The sequence below is a fragment of the Podarcis liolepis genome (assembly GCF_965112155.1).
Source record: "Podarcis liolepis genome assembly, chromosome: 2".
In the NCBI taxonomy this organism is placed as follows: domain Eukaryota; kingdom Metazoa; phylum Chordata; class Lepidosauria; order Squamata; family Lacertidae; genus Podarcis; species Podarcis liolepis.
In genome coordinates, this window is record NC_139555.1 from 85,674,420 (window position 1) to 85,694,761 (window position 20,342).

The following is a 20,342-nucleotide window of genomic DNA, read 5'->3' on the forward strand; positions in this document are numbered from 1 at the left end:
CTTTCTTTCTATATTTTCATAGTGAGACTTGGGATAAAGTGTGCAAGCCTGCACAGCCTGATTCTTTCTGGTCACAGGCAGATCTATAAGTCACAGGCAAGCTTGGTTTATTAGGAATTGTTCTCCTGCTGCATTGTGTCTTAGAGCCAGCGTGGTGTAGTGGTTAAGAGTGGTAGACTCGTAATCTGGTGAACCGGGTTTGATTCCCCGCTCCTCCACATGCAGCTGCTGGGTGACCTTGGGCTAGTCACACTTCTCTGAAGTCTCTCAGCCTCACTCACCTCACAGAGTGTTTGTTATGGGGGAGGAAGGGAAAGGTGAATGTTAGCCGCTTTGAGATTCCTTAGGGTAGTGATAAAGCAGGATATCAAATCCAAACTCCTCCTCCTCCTCCTCCTCCTCCTCCTCCTCCTCCTCCTCCTCCTCCTCCTCCTCCTCCTCTTCTTCTTCTTCTTCTTCTTCTTCGTGCCCCATAAGATGTGGGCATATCCAAACCTCCAAGTCCTTAGTCTGCCAGATAGGACCAAACACAGTTGCCCTGATAGCAGTGTTACCAGTCTCAGCAAAACATGACACTTCTAAACACGGGATGCACAGAAAGTTTCATGCTTGCCTCCACTTCCTCAGCAGGCAATGATGGTTATAGGTTGTGGTTTCACTCTGCCCCAGGGTGTTTTTGGACATACTTTCACAGCACAGGAGCAGGAGATGTGGAAGGAGAATGAAGATAAAAGGTACTATGTATAGCCCATGTGTGCTTCTAAGGGACCAACCTCTGTTCCATAGTTAAAAAGCTGTCAAATGGTTTCTCTCCATCCTCCAGTTCCCCTGACCCGCATTCCTCGCCTTTGACCCAAGCTTCTTTGCACAAAAAGAGAGGAGCGGTAGATCCTCTGCAAGTGACCTGGCTCCGGGGACCCCTGCAGGGAAAGGGGTTGGGGTGGCAGTGATGAAAAGCTTTACCATTGAGATGGAAATGAGATGGGAGGCTAAAATTCTTGAGAGGGTCCTCCTGTCGGGGATCATTGTGTCCATTTAGAAGCTGGAGTGCTAATTAATTTGAGCCTTTCTGTTGGCAGAGTTACTTCCACATTGTCCCCCACTGGAGGGGGAGAGTGGAGAGGAGGAGTGTGAGACAGCACCACAAGGTGAATAATGGAGGTGTCTTTTCTAGAGACAGAGGGGGGTCTATAGATTGTGCTGGTGTGGAAGGAGGCTGTTCCGGTATCCAAGGCAAGCCTTTGTCCCTGGCTAACACAGATTAATGGTGCTAGTGGAATATTGCCTGCTCTCTGTCTCATTCTGATCTCCCTTCCTGTGCAGGCAACTTTACATTTTAATGATGTATATGTGTGTGGTTAACTCTTTCTCCTATCCCAAGTCAATAGACCTATGGAGGATTGTTCCTTGGGTGAAGGACAGCAGTTGCTTTTTTAAAATTTTGGACAGCAAAGTATTGCAAAGAATCAAAGAAGGACATAACAGCCTGGTTCATTGTCAGTTATGGAGAAAAGCAAAGGTGCTGCAGTCCTGGCTACAGAAGCTGCAAAGATCATTTCTCCTCTAAGGGAGTGTTGATTCTTAAAAAGCTAGCAGGAGTTTTGAAGCTGTGCATATTAAGACAGTGGTAATAATACCAATAATACTACTACTAATAAATTTTATTTATACCCCGCCCTCCCCAGCCAAAAGCAGGCTCAGAGCGGCTAACATCAAATGTATAAAATATTGCCATAAAATCAAGCAATCAATTAAAATACATCCTAAAATCAAATCAGAATCAAAGTGAAATCTAATCAGGTGGCAACTCGCAAATTAGGGATGGGGGCCTTAAATGCTCACCAGGCCTAACTGTTTATACTGATCTTATATGAGCCCGTGAGAAAAGTTGGGGGGCTACTTTCATGCAAGTTCTTATAAGGAGAGAGGGGGAGTCAGGCTGGACCCCGGCCAAAGGCCTGGCAGAACAGCTCTGTCTTGCAGGCCCTGTGGAAAGATGTCAGAACCCGCAGGGCCCTGGTCTCTTGTGACAGAGCATTCCACCAGGCCGGGGCCACCGCTGAAAAGGCCTTGCCCCTGGTCGAGGCCAGTCTAATCTCCTTGAGGCCCGGGACCTCCAAGATATTTGCGGACCGTAAGGTCCTCCATGGGGCATACCAGGAGAGGCGGTCCCATAGGTATGAGGGTCCTAGGCCATAGGAAGCATTGCAGAACAAGAGGTAAGGGAAAGCTCTTTGACTTTGGGGTCTGGGTTGCTCTTTGACTTTGTAACTGTTTCCTTGCTTTGTTGCCTATATTTGGGTGAAAATCTTTGGCTTTAATGGGGTCAACTCTTTGGCGATTCCCTCTGGACACTGCACTGAGGATAAGAGTTCTTGCTACTTGCAATTCACATCTTGGCTGAGTGGGTTCCCTGTCAGAGCGGAAGTGTTGCACGCCTCTTCGTCTTGCCTCATCTGATGCAGCATGGCTGAGATTGGCTTGGATGTTAGTGTGTTAGCAAGGACGGCTTCCACAGCTCCCACCACTTCTTCTTATACGTGTTCTTACACAAGTGCGATGACAGGGTAAGTCACCTTTTACTGTTCCTTCGTGGCTTGACCTCTGTGGTTCCTATGGTAACGACCAGCACATGTGACTAAAGCTGTGGAGACTTCCAGATTGGGAGGAAAATCTCCCATAAATCACAAGTGAAGTGGAGGTGCAGGCAGCAGTGAAACAGGGGGAGGAATAGGGAGGCTTTGGGAATGAAGGGCTGCTTCTGCCGATACAAACTGCGCTGGCTGGTTCTGCCATAATTCTTGGAGCCTTTTGATAGTCGCAGAAGATTCAGTTACATTGCTTGCCCCCAGTAGGGGCACTGCATTTTTAACTTTGACTCCACCTGCTTGGCCAAGGCATGCAAAAGCTACAGACAGGCTGCTGCTGAGTCCCACTTTATCCCCCTCGTTCTCTTTTTGAAATGAGGAGTAAATGCAGGTGACCTCATGATTGAATCAAGTCTGCTGAGAAGGATGGAGGTGCGATTCAGGCAGGCCTTGGTGATCAAAAGCGAATAGAATGAAATTTGAGATGGAATTCATTCAAGGGTGAGGGTATGTGTGAGTGGCAGGGGCCTGTTACAGGTTTCTTGCTGCTAATGCGAAAACAAACAAATCTGTGGCAACACTTTGTAAGGGGACCTTTTTGATTCACCCCATATTTATTTCCCAGTAGATTATTTGAACATGTGCCTCAATGGCAGGAGCTAATCCCAAGCCCACCAAGGGCAAGAGGAAGCTTGTATGGGATGCTGTGATTAAAGCGATGTCTCGCAGTCTTGATTGTGTCTGAATTAGATTTAAGCAGTACAGTGTGAGGTAAACAAACTGGCAGATCAGGATCACCACAGTAATCTGTGGGTGTGTTACATTTTCCAAACAATCAAAGGCTGTGTTCATCAAAGGGCAGCCCAGATAGGGGGTGGCATACGGTGAGGATTTAGGCATGCAGCTGGGTTTAGTGGCTAAAGAATCTAGTCAACCAGTATGGGGAGACCTGTGTGCTAATCCCATCTTAGGCCACAATGGTAAAAACATTGGGGGTTTAATGTGGTGTTTCAAAATTGATGAGTTTTATAGCTTCTCAGCCTTATCCTCCACTAGAACTCATCAGAGAAGTCTTGCGTAGCTGACATCATTAGCATAATCTACTCAAGGGGAATCAAAGAATATTTGAGGGACGAAGAAAGAGCTGTGGGTCAGGAATCAGGAACACACATGCAGTTGGCTGTGAAGGCTTCAGAGAGCAGCTTCAGATTGTGGTGTGATGTCAATCGAAGACCCGGAATTGGATGGGGTAAAGGAAATGGATGCCACTGGTCAGTCCGGGTAGTTAGTAGGTCTGGTTACAAATATTTTCAGAATATCAGAAGTGGGAATATGAGTGTTGAACATTCGAGCAACATAGCCCAAGGTTCTAAGATCAACTCCAGGCATTAACTTCTACTTTTCCCACCAGCCAACATTTTATTTGCCTCATTGTGGTTTGTATAATGTTGGAAACCGGTTTATCTTGATGCAGATCAGTTTCCTTTGCTTTTCATTGTGCCCTCCACACCAAGTTATGGAGCAAAAGGAGGAGCTGCATTGTAGCCCCAAAGGTTTTTGCATTGTGCACTTTAAAAAGCAGCAGTGAGGACGGCAAACCTTCCTACCAGTTTGTTCTTTCCATTCTTTGTTCCAGGAAGCTGAGGAGGACAAATCTGAGGATACATAGCATGATAATAATCGGACAACAAAGATTTCTGAAACAGCAGGGCATAGTGGAAGAGTTATCAATGGGTACAATGCAACCCAAGATTGCCTAAAGGGCTGGATTTGACAGCTGATGCCTAAAATGTCTTCATAGCGTAGAATATATTTTAGCAGAGACATTGTGATTGCAGAACCCATTTGCTAATGCTAAACATCCTTGTGGCAACTACAGCAATTGCCTACATGAAAAGCAATAACAGGAAAGCTATTGAATTTATTTTCAGCATCCTTTTAATGTAATTTAGCAGCTGGAAGTAGGAAAGGGAACCAGCACCATGTGACAAGGTATTTCATTTCAGATCAGGAGTTGAGGAATGAGAGTGGATGGTTAGCAATATTCGGCTTGAGATTTCCACCTGCCAGTTTAATTGATCAATAATACAAGTAGTTGAGCATAAACAGACTGAAAACCTCTGATACAGGCAACTCCAGATTTATAAGTACTCTCACTTTTTATATATATAGAAAAAACCTTTACTGTAACAACATAATAACATTCTGGTCCTGTGAGCTAGTACCTGTTGGATTAAGCACAAGGACTATGGCACCAGCCTAATTTAACAATTTGTGACATTGTATTGCTCATCAGCAGTGTGTATTGCTGTGCCAGAAACATCTATCTCTCTCTATCACCACCCCGCCAAAAAGAAAAAAAATATTCCACAGAGGAAAGAAGATACAGCTACAGATGACTCAGCCGTACTTCTTTTCTTGCCTCCATCCTCCTCTGGCCTCTATAATTGACAAACTCATTGGAAGAACAAATGTTGTTTTAATTTAATTTTCAGACAAACAATAGTCCAGGGACAATGTTAAATTCATGAAACTGGCATAATGTGATGAAATTTAATGAGGCAAATTGTGCTCTGCCATGGGCTTTTGCAGTGTGCTTGCCCCTAGCTGTGTGAGATCTTGCTTTCGCTGGAAGCAAGAGGTCACACTGCCTCACTAGTACTTCCCTCCCATTTCCCTGCAAGTGTGGCATCTTCCTTTCCCCCTTGTAAATGCTATTCTGAGAACTTGTGTGCATACATTGGCAAACACATTTCATTGGATTAATGTAATGTTTACAAGTGTGGGTGATCTGTAGCTTCATATTCACTGCAGCATACCCTTTTTTAATAGAACGTGGACTTGTATTTGATTAAAATAAGCTGAACACCGCCAAAGAAGGCAACTACTGTGTATGAGGTTTTCACAGATGATGGGATGCAACACATAGAGGCTCAGAATGGAAACAAAAATGTCATCCTATGTTTTTATAGCTCCAGATGTCTTCAGGTGGCTGTGCTGATGTGTCTTAGAGCTGGTGTAATATATGTATTCATACTGATCAACATTATCTAAAAACAGGCAATTGCTTGTTGAGTCATATAAAATCATTTCCCATTGATGTCACTGTATGTTACTTAAACCCCTCCCCCCCAAAAAGCCGACCTTTACATGGTGGGGCAGGAGTTAAAATAAAGTATACACTACCCAGTGGCGGAGCATATGCCCACGCTGCCCAGGGTGGGCACGCTTCCAAGGGGGGCGTGGCCTGGAGGGTGCCCTCCCAGGCATGGGTAGCCGCTCAGGTGCATGGAGTGGCACTCGCGCCCTGCAGCCGGGGGCGGAGCAAGCCGCCCATGGCGGACATTCAGCGCACTGTCCGCCTGCGACTGCCAAGCCTCCCCCAGCTGTCAAAACAAAGGGGGGAGGGGGGAATGCAGCCAGCAAAGTGGCATAGCTCCCCCCTTCCCCCGATGGCTCGGGACAGGCTTGGGAGTCGCAGGTGGGCGACATGCCAAATGTCACCCCCCCTCAGCGAAGACACCCAGAGCGATCCGCCCCCACTGCACCCCCCTTCCTCTGCCCCTGACACTACCTCAACTTTCTACCTTTTCATCCCGTCTTCTGAGGAATTGGAGGACAAGTAGTTTTGCTTTCTCTTGCAAAGGAAACTGTATTACCAGCACAGTTTAGAGGAATGACGTGTTGGTCAGGAGGGTGCTTTTCTTCCTGGCTGCAGGATGCTGAGCTGCTCCTAACCTGTTGCTTTCTGTGAACAGGGCTGAATGGAAGTTGGCATAGCCTACCTCTTTCAGATTCCCATTGTATGTAGGTCCCGGAAGGCTCAAGCTTTTTTCTTTAGCATTTACCGTCCAGTCACTTTCTTAATAGGAATGAATCCAACCAGGTGTTCCTGAAGTTGCTAGGTTTGTCTGAATCAGCAGCTTCCTTTTAAAAATGGAGCTAATAATATAAAATATTCTTGGCCACAGAGGTCAGTTTAGGACAGGCTCTGAACAGAGTATTGAAAAGTCTTGTTTTCCCTTTCACCTTTCATTCGCTTCCTCCATCCCTTAACTTTGTTCTAATTAAAACCATGCTGAATATGCCTTTTTCTTCTACCTCTTCTGCCGACTTGAAGTCTCTTTGTTGGGGAAGAGCTCCAGGCATTATCTATTCCAACATGTGCAGCAGCAGGGACAGGCCTAGGCATTAGGAAGAGTTTGGAGGATTAACACTGATCTTGCTGCTAATTCTCCATTGTCCACCGTCTCTAGAGCAGTGTTTCCCAAGCGTTTCTGGGCAACGGCACACCTGTTTACCGGGAAAAAATCTCGCGGCACACCACCATTAAAGCCCCGCCCCGTGACATCAGCGCGCAGCGTCACGCCGGGAGGGACGCACAAAAGTTAAAGTTTTTTCCCTTCCCCTTGCCGGGGTGGGAGGAGGCAGCAGAGCGAGGGATTGAGGGACGGCAGCAGCGGCTGTTGTGGCGGTGGGGGCGATAGCGGGCGGAGGAGGAGCCGTCGCCGGGAGTTGCTGCTGCTGCTGTTGCTGCTGCTGCCCGGACATGCCGGCCTCCTCCTCCTCCGCTGTCTCGCGCTCCTCCCTTTTGCGCGCGCTGCCCCGCCGCTCGGCACCAGCACCGCGGAGCCGCCCCCGGCTCGACGCGGATCCTCGCCGCCGCCGCCTCTCGCCGCCTGACTCCCTCCCACGGCACACCAGCCGGTGTCTCACGGCACACTAGTGTGCCGCGGAACACCGGTTGGGAAACACTGCTCTAGAGCTGTTTCAGAGGGCAAGTTAAAGCAAGGTTTACCTAGTCCTGTCATATAAGAAGGGCGCTTGGAGCAATGGGACTCTCCCCTCCCTTCCCCAGCAATAAATGGAAATATTTGTAGATGGAGAAAAACACATTAGCCATGTGGTATATATTATGCGTGTATCCTCCAAGGATCCAGAAGGTAGAAACCAAAACCCCCATAAGAATTTGCTTCATTTTGCCCTCCTCTGACCAGCACCAGTTCATCTTGCATGATCATTCTGGGCTCTGAAGGCCTTGTTTATACTACAGGTTCAGTGACCTACACTGCTGTTTCTCAACCTATTGTGTGTGACCCAGAAACAATCCAGCTTTCAAGGCATCTCTTATCGTACAGAGGCTGTTCACCTTTGGCCTTTCAAAAAACAAACTCTTCCAAATGGCCCCTCTCCCAGTCAGAGGGCAGAAGGACAAAGTTCACTAGGGCTGATCCAGCCCAAGAGTTGTTTTGGAGTTTGTGTGTGAATGTAAAAAGTCCTCCTGAATCAAACCGAAGGCCCATCTAGTCCCAACATCCAGTGGATCCCTATGAGAAGCCTGTAAGCAGGGCATGAACACCCTCCTCACCCATGAATGTGACATACAGGGACGTACTGTGGGTTTTGTTTGGGGTGGCACATATTTGAGGATGCATACTGCAGTTGGAGCCTAATGCATATCTGTGTGTATGAGGGAGCTGGCAGGTGGCCTGTGAGACTGTTCTAGGGATAACACATCAATAGCTTGCTTGTTGGAGGACATGAAAGACAAATGCACTTTCTTTCTTAGCAATGTATTACTGACTTAATGGTCAATATCAAGGTCTGGCTTGTAAAAGCTGAATAAATGACACCTAGGTGTGTTTATGCATGGGTTATAAATGGCTAGAAATGCATCAACAGACGGTGTTACAGATGGTTATTAGCCAAGTTTGTCAGCAAGCTGTTACCCTGGCGTATTCTTTTTATCATCCTATAGCAATTGATGAATCAGTTATTAAAGTATTTGATAATCATTGATGAAATCACTTCATTAATCAACTGCCCCATTAATAAATGGGATTTTAAACTTAGAGTGTGATTTTTCGTGACACAGTTTCTCCTCTTACTCACATGAAGCAGCTGCAATAGCGCTGAATTCAGCAGAAGACAAATGTACAGTGATGCACACTGGGATATATACACAAACACATTCCCAACATTAGATCACATTATAGTCTGACCAAGAAACAGAACAATATAGAACTGTTTAGGTACAGAGGCTATGCACAGACAGGAACAAGTTTGGTTCTTTGTGGATGGGATTACCAGTTCATGCACGTGGGGTGCGGATTAAATTTCCAGCAGTGTCCCCAAGTGCACCACATTTTACTTCCCTCCCCCATAGCGATGCATGGCAGCCATTCATTTATATGGGAAAAAAGTAAGTGGTCACTGCTGTGATGGGAAAAACAACAACTCTGTCCTATATCCCAAACACTTGGGTGGCTGAGCTGCCCCTGAAAAATATCCCACAGGGGATTCAGGCTGCCCAACAGTCCCTCTAGCCATCATAATGCTGGGCATTTGCTAATATAAATATTCCAGTATAATAGATCTATAAAAGATCACCCACTAAATCTTGGTCAGCATATTGTGATGCAACTTCAGTGATTCAAACTAGTAGATCGTCATCATATCTCTATCTCTATCTCTATCTCTATCTCTATCTCTATCTCTCATTATCTATCTATCTATCTATCTATCTATCTATCTATCTAACTGTGTGGAGGAGGATCAAAACATCACAGTGTTATGTAGTGTGTAAAACAGGAAATGAGAAGACAGATTCTGGGTTATATTCAGATATTTGCTGCTGATATGACATGAAATGCAGATGAGAATAGCTCACAAGGGAGAGAAGTAAGGGTAAGTGAGTGCTATCCCTGTCTGAAAGGTGTGAAGATGATAATTTGCTGCATTTTCATGGTGGGTGGGCACAGCCCCCTCTCCCAGGCCTGAGTTAAAACACCTGGCTCTGTTTAGCATAAAGAGTCTTTGTTTCTTATTAAAGTTAATTAAATCTAAATAGCCGTCATTTAAACAGAAATGCCAGTGAAATTTTCATATACGATAAAAACAAAACAAAAAAACCAATGGGAAAATACAGACATACTCTGTAATGTATGTTTGTAAAGCTCCCCCAAATAATCCTGTGTTGCAGCCAGCCAAGTTGACCATAGCTGGAATTGCCTGTGGAAAATAGTAATAGTCACACTTCCAGAGCGCTGTTCATTAAAAAGCATTTTGGCCTCATGATAATTGGGGTGGGGGTACAAATGGAGAAACTAAGTTAGAGAAGAGTGAAGTCACACAGCAATGGAATCGGAGCTGGCATCAAAAGTGGGAAGGTTCTGGCTCCTGATCCTGTGCACAGACATGGAGCCCACACAGCTAGCGTTTCAAAGGTAACTTGGACGAGATTTCATGGACTGCATTGGATGGAACAGTGTGGCAAGGCTGGCTTTGGCATAGCATGCTTCACTTCTTTTAATCAGCTGTAGGTTTTGTAGAATAAATTGGCCTTTTATGAACGGAACCTGGGAAGAAGAGGACTTGCCCCGTGGCATTTTATTTTAACTGGCAGCAATGAGGTCTTCTGAAGCTGTGATTCAGAATTCCAGGGGAGCCATGCATTTGGAATGGGTGTGATTTCTGCACTTCACAGATACTTGGACGTATGTGTGTGAAGAGGTTTTGAGAACTTTGTGGATACTAATTATGAACAGGAGGCACTGTAGCAAACAAGTCTAAGGCCCAAATGAATTGTGACATTCAATGCATGTATATTTCCCCTTTAAATAAAAACCGAAGCAGTGAGTTGGAGCAGATAAATGCTTGGAAGAAGGCAGGCCTTTAGGATTGTACCTTGAGTTTGTAAACTGTCAATTAACCAATCAATAGCAAATCCACATTGTTTAAGTTGCTAATGAATAAATGTAGAATTTAGAAGCCTTGTTTTTGAGTTGCTAGGGGCACACCCAGTAATGGCATTACTGTTTGTGTAGGCATGCAGTGAGCATCGATTCCCATATGATGTCTTTGCAGGCAAGTATTGTTCTTATACCTTTGTATGACAAGGCTGCATTGCTATGCTCACTAACCTGGAAGTCAGCTCCATTGAACTTGATGGGGCATGCTTCTGAGTAGATTTGCATAGAATTACCTTTTAATTGGCGTAACATGAGGAGAAATGCTACCTGAAAAATCGCTGTGTAAATCCGCTATGAAGTTCTGGTGTTGCCAGTGTGCCCACCAGTACTTTCTATGGTGCCTGAGAAATAACTCAGCAAATGCCACCTTGAAAATCCACAATACATGAGAGACTGCTTGCTGTTCCAGTTCAGGTCCTGTTTGCACTGACTCAGGCTCCCCAACATTGAGCATGCCCATTTAGACAAGCCCACATTTTGCTAGATGCCAGAATTGGATATCTGCTGCTTTCACTGTTCTGATCAGAAGAGAGGTACAAAGATCTTCTCCTTGTGAGTGTGTCTGCATTGGATGCAAATGCCTTTCCCCCAATTGATGGGGCAGCTGATTACGGGGTTTTGGGGGTGGCACACAGCACCATTTTGTGGTTCTGTCTTTTTTCCTACTCTTTTAGATGCAGTAGCCATTTTATATTATGCCACCCCCACCCCCCCCAAATAGCAGCCATTTTGTAGCACAATTATTCATTTTGGCTGGGAAGCAACTTTATTATTATTATTAATTGTGTCCCAGAAGTTGCAACCCCAAACTGAGAATTAAAGAAAAGGTATTGAATTACTTGGGATCTTCTCCCTAATATTGATGTTAGACAGCAATGCTTTGTATCTAAGCCTGTATATTTGGTTGTATTAAATATAGAGAATAGATGTTTCTTAATGTTTATTAGCATAAATAAGAAAAATAAATAACAAAATATTATGTTTATTATGTTTAAGGGGGGAAATGATTTTTTTCTCCTCAAATTCATATAAGCATCAACAAAATGTTTAAAGAGGTGTATAACAGTTGTGACACATTTCATTATCTCCTATTTCTGAAATCTGTTTAAAAACATTATCTGTGTACTAAAATTTACTTTAATATCAAACTGAGTTTCAACGGTACCAATTTAGCAGGATGCTACAATTTGATTCTTGGCAGATTCATAAAATCAATCTGTTACTGTGTATTAATTAATCTGGGATGACTTCCATTTCCTGATTCTATTTTTTTTACTAACATGCAACAGTATCACCCTTCTTATAATTATGCATTGAAAGACTGGGGGGAATTCCACCTTTATACCACCTGTTGGGAGTGTTGGGATACAACTCTGCTTGCACTGGAGGCTGATGTGTTTGCATGGGAAAGAGTAGAAGGAAAAAGGAAACACCATATTTATTAGACCACTGTCAGGACCCACTAGTGGGTTGTTGCCTGATTCAAGGTGATCAGGTTGCAACTGGAGGACAGCCATCATGCAAATAGATGGTAAAAGATTAAGAAGTGAGTCTAATAATAATAATAATAATAACAACAACAATATTTTATTTATTCCCCGGCCAGGGCTGGGCTCAGGGTGGCTAACACCAAATATAAATTGCAATAAAACATAATAGAAAAAAACAAAAACAGTTCATTAAAATACGGCTTAAAATACAGCTTAAAATGCAGCCTCATTTTAGTAGTAGCCCATAAATCAAGACCATAAAGGGAGGAAACGCCAGATATTCACCTGAGCCAGCTATCCATGCTGGTCCTACATGGGCCAGCAAAAAGCCAAGGGAAAATTTATATGCCAAATCCCATATAAGGGGTCAGAGTGAGTCTGAGCCGAAGGTCAGGTGGAACAGCTCCATCTTGCAGGCCCTGCGGAAAGATGTCAAATCCCACAGGGCCCTGGTCTCTTCTGACAGAGCATTCCACCAAACTGGAGCCAGTGCTGAAAAGGCCCTGGCCCTAGTCGAAACCAATCTAACCTCCTTGAGGCTCGGGACCTCCAAAGTGTTGTTATTTGTGGACCTTAAGGTCCTCCGCGGGGCATACCAGGAGAGGCGGTCCCATAGGTATGAGATTCATGAGTGGTCTATAAAGGTTAAAGATACCTGTCCTAGACTGCCCTTTCTGACCTACAACAACAACTCCTTCGTTAAGTAGAACGGGAGTCTCCTAACAGCTCTCATCACCCATAGCAAGCTACAGTTCCCAGGATTCCTTGGGGGAAGCCGTGGCTGTTATAACAGTGCTTTGAATGTATGGTCTGATTGTAGCCTGAGACCCTGGGCTTGGAAAAAGAAAGAAAGAAAGCTATGCTTATTATACAAAATACATTTTTTCAGAGGAAAGATCCTAGCTCCCTCACACATTTTCAGTTCCCAGAGTGCTTTAGCAATCGATCCCTCTTCCCAGGGAATTCTGGGAATTGTAGCTCTGGGTGGGGAATAGCAATTTCCAAACACCTCTCAGCACCCTTAACAAACTACAATTCCCAGAATTCTTTTGGGGAACCAATGACTGCTTAAAATGGCACCATAGTGCTTTATATGTATGTTGTGAATGTGGCCTCAGTGTGATTATAGCCAGGGTAAAGTGGTTCTCCTCTAACTGGGATTCTGTATTAAGTTCAGCTTCTCCTGAATGTTTCACTCCAAATGATTGTGTGTTCAGTGGACACTTGCAGATGCACTTCTTGGCCGTGTCTGCATTCAGTTTAGGCGTTCCCCTTCTTACAGGTGCTCCAGACTCCTGAGTTGCTCAAAGGTGGTTTTTCATATAAAGCAGGCTTCCTCAACCTCGGCCCTCCAGATGTTTTTGAGACTACAATTCCCATCATCCCTGACCACTGGTCCTGCTAGCTAAGGATCATGGGAGTTGTAGGCCAGAAAACATCTGAAGGGCCGAGGATGAGGAAGCCTGATATAAAGCCCCAATAAAGAATCTTCCTCTTGGCTTAGTATATGGTTCAGTTCATGCTCAACAGGCCTTGGTTTTGGAATTTTCTTCTTGATTCAGAGCCCCTCCTTTTTATTCCAGCCTGTACATCTGTCCCTGGGGTGCATCATAGCCATGCAAATAATATTGTGCTTCAGTCTGAAAGAAAAACCTGGCTGGCATCCTCCTGCTCTGCAGGGACATAAAATGACGATAGAGTCAGCTTTGCTCTGAGCTTGGGTCAAGCGTGTGGCTATTATCTGCTTCCCTATGTAACTGCGTACTGGGATAATGGTTGCTGGCAGATTTTTTTATTTTTTTTTAAGTGCTGTATTTCACAGGGCTTCCAGCCAAGTTATTCTCTCTGCCTGGACATAAACAGTAAAAGGGTGATTTCAGTGAAGAAACGTGAGTTTTAGCAGAGGAGTATTAGGTTTATTACAACAAAGGAAGCTGTAATAGGGACATAAGTTTTGTGTTTCTTTTATTTAACAAAATGCCCTAAAACCACCCTGGGAGTATAATTGTAGGGCAGTATAAAAATGCTTCTAATAAATAAATAAATAAATTAGTAAGTAAGTAAGTAAGTAAGTAAGTAAGACAGTTTATGTTGAGAGAATTTATCTGTAATGGCTCTTATACATCTCCTTAGATGTCTGGTAAGAGCCACCAAACTTGCTGATTTACCCTTCCTGAAAACAACATACCTCCAAGGCATTTTCAAAGCAGCGCCGAGGATGGAAGCTTCCAACCTTCAATTCCATGTTTATTTCCCAAAGGTCATTCTGCTTGTGTGTCTTCCTTTCTCTTGTTATGTTTATGAGTCTCCTGACAAGTGTGCATTTGTACCCTCGACATTTAAAATTAAGAACGTGTTTCTTTTTAGCAAGTGCGGATAAACATTTCCCTACTTCTTGTTTCAAGTTTAATGCATAAAAAAGTAGAAGCATCTGGGAGTGAGAAATGGGGGATTTCCAAGCTGCTAGAAAGTGTCTTGCCTTCTAACCCCGAGGGAGGGAAAGAGAAATTAAATATGGGAGGTAGAAGGGAAGGGACCAGCAGCTATAGGTAATGTTCATCACTTAGGTGTTGTAGTGAGGTCTAGTAGAATTGTTAAGTTACAGGGAATTTTGGAAAGGCTCTCAAAATGGTTTCCATGAAATGTGGAGGGCAGGGAGGCGCTGAGTGCAAAAGCACTTTGCCTGGCAAAACCCTCCAACACCGCCATTAAGAAGCAGAGGTTCTCCTGTTAATTAGAGCTTAATTGGACTAAAGTACAGGTGTGTGCTAGAAGAGATCAGACTATAAGGTTCAAATTTGAGATAAGACTTCATTTGGTGCAAAAGATGGGAGGCGGGAGGGGAGCCTACAGTTTCTTTATTTAAAGTCTTCTTCTCTGCATTTATGATTCGGCAACCCTCCTCTGAATGTTACTTCAAATTATATTTGTACAAGTGAGGATGGAAGAAATTGGATTATAAACATCAAATGGAACTGTGTGTGTAAAAAAAAGGGGGGGGGAAAGGAGCTCTATTTTTCAAAAGGTTCACGATGGAAACTCAGAGCTGACTCTTCCCTATCCTTCTCCATTATCTGCGAAGTGAACTGACTAACTAAGAGGACTTGGAATTTAATTTACCGTATGTTACTCACATGAAGGGACTACTCATATGAACTGAAGGGGGTTGGAAAGAGGGGATATTAAACATATAGGATTTTAATGTACAACTGTATCCTTAGCCTGGTAGAATAGGAACATGCTGGGGAGCAGTTTTTGGCACCCAGGGCCCCCTTGAAACCTAGAAAAATTCAGGTGAAGTGTGTAACTTAGGCTAGCAACCATTTTGCAGGAGTTTTTACATTCCTTTCTGAGATTCAAGGGCCCTCTTTTGCTTCACATATACTGCTGTAAAAATGCCAAAGTCTAGTGTGGGCTGGAGTGTTTGAGGCTGTTGCTGTTCTTTTTGTATGTGTGTGTGTGTTTTGTTTTTTTAAAAAAACAACCAAGGGCTTTCAATTGCACACAGGATGTTTCTGTTTATCCAAGAAATGAAATCTCACAAACAACCCACCCTATTTGGCTCTTACTGAACTTCAGCTGTGTGACCCAGGATCCACACAGAGCCAGAGAAATACTTCCCTCCCCTTTCCCTAATTCCTTATTACCACTGGGGCTTGTTCAGGAAGAGCAGGCTTTAGAATTGACTACAAAAAGGAGAGGAGGCAAGGGAGATGCTTTTTAACATCTGGATTAGAGTGAGATTATGTATTGAGACCAGATTGTGGCTTGGGTTCTTGCTTTCAGCAAAACCCAGTTGGCTGCAAGAATATAGTGCCAAAATGCCAGATTGTGGGGTTTTTTTTGTAACTTATTGTTTTATTAAGCTTTTATAACAGGTAATACAGAAAGCAATAAACAGAACCTCCCTCCCTCCACACAACTGAAAAAAAATTATAATTACAATTACCTTCCCTAGTTGCTCACTTTTATTTTGGTTCACTTAGCATAAAAAAACAGAAAGCAATATCTTCCGAAGCAATTAGTACAAACATATAGTTTTGTATTTATTTGGCTTATCCTAGTTCATAGGTTCAGTTTCTAGATATGCGAGTATCGGCCAGCAGTCTTCCATGAAACAATTAGATTTTGTCTCCCTTGCTGAGTGCTAATTTGATGTGTTAAGATGTCCATTATTAATAAATATGTAGCATCAGAAGCAAAAAAACCCAGCTAGGAAATTGGTTGGACTGTTGGACGACAAAGGGCTTAAAGGTGTGCTGAAGGAAGAAATTGAGATTTTTGGGAATCTGGATTTTTTGTACTTGTCCTCACTGTTGAATATGTAGATACTTGTGTCTGAACCAACATTTCCAGGCTTCTTGAAGGAGTCTGAAGAAATTGTGGTTGCAAGAGATGAGATTCTAGGGCTTAAAAATGAGCAAATTATCAAGTCCACCCAATAGTTCTTTAAAACTCAAATGTAAAATTGATGAACTTCTACCAAAAACGTGCAACATGTTCTTCAAACCAGCCTCTGGATTCAGAGAGAATGCAGGAGATTACAGTAACATCTGTTCTGGGAAAACTGGTGGAAAGCATGGTTAAACATAGATTTACCAAGCACATAGAATAACAAAACTTGCTGAAGAAAAATCAGCATGGCTTCTGTGAAGATAAGATCACACCCACATCATACATTTACCCCCCTCACAGAGCTACAATTCCTAGTGCCTTTAACAAACTACAGTTCCCAGGAATCTGGGGAAGTCATATGTTTTAAATGTGCTCTTCTCACTAATACTTCAGAGGCCTTTGAGAGTGTCATCAGCAGGCATAGAGATAAGGGTCTCTCCAATAGACACTGTGTATTTAGTCTTTTAAAAAGCTTTTGACAACTTCCTTCACAAAAGGCTCCTGAGCAAAATTAGCAGTCACAGGATAAGTGGAGTTCCACAAGGATCTGTATTGGGATCTGACCTTTTTCAATTGTTCATAAAAGATCTGGAGTTAGGGGAGAGCCATGAAGTACCCAAGTTTATATCAAATTATTCAGGGTGGTAAGAACAGAATGGGATTTTGAAGAGCTCCAAAATGGCTTCTCACATGGCAAAAATAGTTCTGTGTAAGTGTGAAAAGATGCACAGGGTGGCCAAAAATCTAAGCTGACAGTGACTGTCCAGGAAAGGCGTCATGAGGTCATTGTGGATAACTCAGTGAAAATGTTCTCAGTGTCCAGCTGCTGTGAAAAAGGTGCCAATTTAGAGATCATTGAGAAAGGTATTGAAAAGAAATCTGCCAATCTATGGTCTGACCCGCCTAGGAAAATTGTGTCTGGCTCTGGTAGTGCCTCAAAAGATACTGTAGAGTTGAGGGGAAAGCTTCAGAAAAATCCAACCAAAATTATCAAGGGCCTGGAGTAACTGCCCTACAGCAAAATATTGCAGCATTTGGGGCTTTTTAGTTTAGAAAAAAAGGTCAGTAAGGCGGGCATGATCAAGACATATAAAATTATACATTGTGGGGAGGCTGTGGTTAGAGAGAAGCTTTTTCCCTTTCTCAAAATACTATAACCTGGGTCATCTTGTGAAGCTGAAGAATGGGAGACTCAGGACAGACTAAAAGGGAGTACTTTGCACATTGTTAAATTATGGAACTCGCCACCACGAGATGTGGATGTGGACATCAGCATAGGTGGCTTTAAAAGGGAATAAGACAAATTCATGGAGGACAAGCCTATCAATGGATACCAGCCACAAAGTTTATATACAACCTTCAGAATCAGAGGCAGGTAGGCCCATGAAAAGCAGTTGCTGAGGATTGACCATGGAAGAGGGTTATTGCCCTCATGTCCTGCTTGTGGGAACTCCTTGTGCAGACTCCTGAGGTCTTGAATCAGGTGTCCCTGACTCAAGGGTGAGGCCTGGTCATGATGGTGGGGCCTGAGTTGGCTTCTACCGTCTTTGCCTCTGATGATGCTAGCTGGTCCATTGGATCGGGCCAGCCTCTGCTAAGTGGAGCTGAACTCAGCCCAGGTTGAGTTGGTTCTGACAAAGCACAGCTATCAGTTTGCATGGCTTGTGTGCAACAACTACTTGGGCCAAAAACATGGCTTCAAATCTATATGTCTTGTACAAGGAGTCTTAAACATTACTTTCCCACCCACCCTGCTGCAGTGTAATCCAAATTGTTACATTTGAATTGCTGGCTCAGATTCCCTTCTGATATGAATCATAAATTGGTGCTAAGCTAGGCAAGCGAAAGAACAAGAGGAGTTTGAGACAGAAATTCATTGGGAAATGGATATTTGCAAGATCGGAAACTGGAAACGCCGAGCGTTCCAAGAGTTGATGGAATCACGGTGTTATATTGTTTTTCTGTTGGACTTTTTTCCTTGGCCTTTTTTTTTTAAAAAAAAGCATTTAATGGAACAAGGGAAATGGGTCTGTCACAACCAAGTTCTCCTGGGCCACTTTGTGTATATCCAAACCATTGCGTTGGTTACCATGGGAAACGACAAGGCTGATAACCAAAGAAGAATGAAGCCTGCATCAGTGTTACATGGAATTTGGAGGAGTGAACTCCATGGAGAGGATTAGAACGATTTAACAAGCCATTAACGAGAGCTGGGAAAACACTGGAGGAGTTTAGGAAAGGTTTGAGGAGGAAGGAATAAGGGAGGGGAGTGATTTTGGCAGGGAGTGGGTCACACTGGCAATCTGTTCCTCTTTCCTAGATTTGTTATGAAGTTTTTTGAGGTTTTGTGAAAAGTCTCTGGGGAGCTGTGGCAAGCCAAGCAGGCCCTGGGCCAACTTTCGGCTAAACATGTTGTTGTGTAAAATTGTAGTCAATTAATTTAAGACCTGCCAATTTCAACTGCAAAATGCTACGAGGTTCTGTCAAATCCGCACCAGGATGTAAAAGGAGGGGAGTGGGAAGAGGGGAGCAGTAAGAGAGAATGTGATTCAAAAAATGTGTTTGGCAGCATGTTGTGATTAGAGTAGGCGAGGACTCACTCTCATTAAAATCATTGAGCTCCGTCCCTGCCTTTATCTGAAGATAGGTACTCGGTCATTAATTGTAATAGGGCAGGAGGGCAGGTGAGGGAGAAAGGGTAGGGGTTGAGGTGTGCGTGCCTTAAGGCATTTTTACAAGTGATGCAAATAACGCCTTTTCAGCTGGAAAGTCATTTGTGAATGTTGTTAAGTAAGCATAGAAAGCAGAAGAGAGCCCATTTTAAATCATGTGTACATTCTAGTCTGTATAGAATTTACGCTTGAATTATAGCCACAGGAAATGCAAAAACCAACTTTTAAGTTGTAGAGAGCTTTGTGTGAGGTCAGCTATAAGCTGAAAAGCAGGCTGGTTCTGGTTACCATGGGAACTAGGAGGAGCGGTCACTTGGGAAGTTCATGAGGTATGGTGTGGTCCTGTGCATTTTACTCAGAAGTAAGTCCCACTGAGGTCAATTTCACTTTCTTTCAAGTAAAAGTGCTGAGGATTGAATGCGTACCAGTGAATGGTTCATAGAAATTAGTGGGTGTAGACCATTGCATCAGATTGTTAAACAATGACAAAGTTGCAGAGAAAGAGCCCAGGAACCCTGAGAAAGGCTCTGTTTCTTAATTTCATTATTTGAAATTATTCCTCTTAGAGGAGTTGTGAGTTTCCATCACCTGATCTTTTACTAGCCATTAGAGAATGTCCCAACTGCTGTTTTCTGGACTACACACAGCCTCCTCCCATTGTGTAGCCTCAAGTCTGTGGCTCGACAGACCAGGAGTTCTTAGCGGGAGAGTAGGCATATCAATAAAGGTGTGAACATTTGTACTGTAATGCAGTCAGTTTTGACCACTTTGTGCCCCAGTTCAAGAGGCAATGTTCTAAGCTGCCTAGTATATCATGGCCACTGGTCAGTTGTGGTTGCTCATGCTTGGTTCAGTGGGGACGCAACCTATGTCTCTGGGGGTTTTCTTCCCCCATAAAGTTGTGCCTTACTGCTGCAGCTTAGCCATCTACGTTGGCTAGATTTGGTGAAAATTGAAAAGATTCATCTTGACTTGGGGATGTTTGCTTTGGCAACGTTGAGCACCTCATGCAGTGAACTTGCTGTTTTCCTATCAAATTGGTTCCCACCATTTTGCTTTTGTGTAATACATTTTATGATTGCAGAACACTAGTGTAGCTGTTTGTTAGACAAGTAGTGTGCTGTGTTCAGTGTTTGAGATGTATAGGGAAATAATAATAATAATAATAATAATAATAATAATAATAATAATAATAATAATAATAATATAATATATATTTGTACCCCGCCCATCTGGCTGGGTTTCCCCAGCCACTCTGAGCTGCTTCCAGCAAAGATTAAAAATACATTAAAACATCAGTCATTAAAAACTGCCCTAATCAGAGCTGCCTTCAGATGTCTTCTAATACAAGACAAGACTAGAAAAGCTGGGCAGTGGGAAGTGAGGTGCAAAGGACCATGAAAACACCCTGTGGTTTTGATAGCACCTTCTCTAGTCCTATCAAAA

The 20,342-nt window shown here is 43.6% G+C and overlaps 1 protein-coding gene across 6 annotated transcripts in view; it reads left to right on the forward strand.

Annotated features, from left to right (window-relative positions):
- Window positions 1-20,342, forward strand: part of PLXNA1 (plexin A1) — a 299,945-nt gene that overhangs the window by 84,057 nt on the left and 195,546 nt on the right. The window lies entirely within an intron of this gene.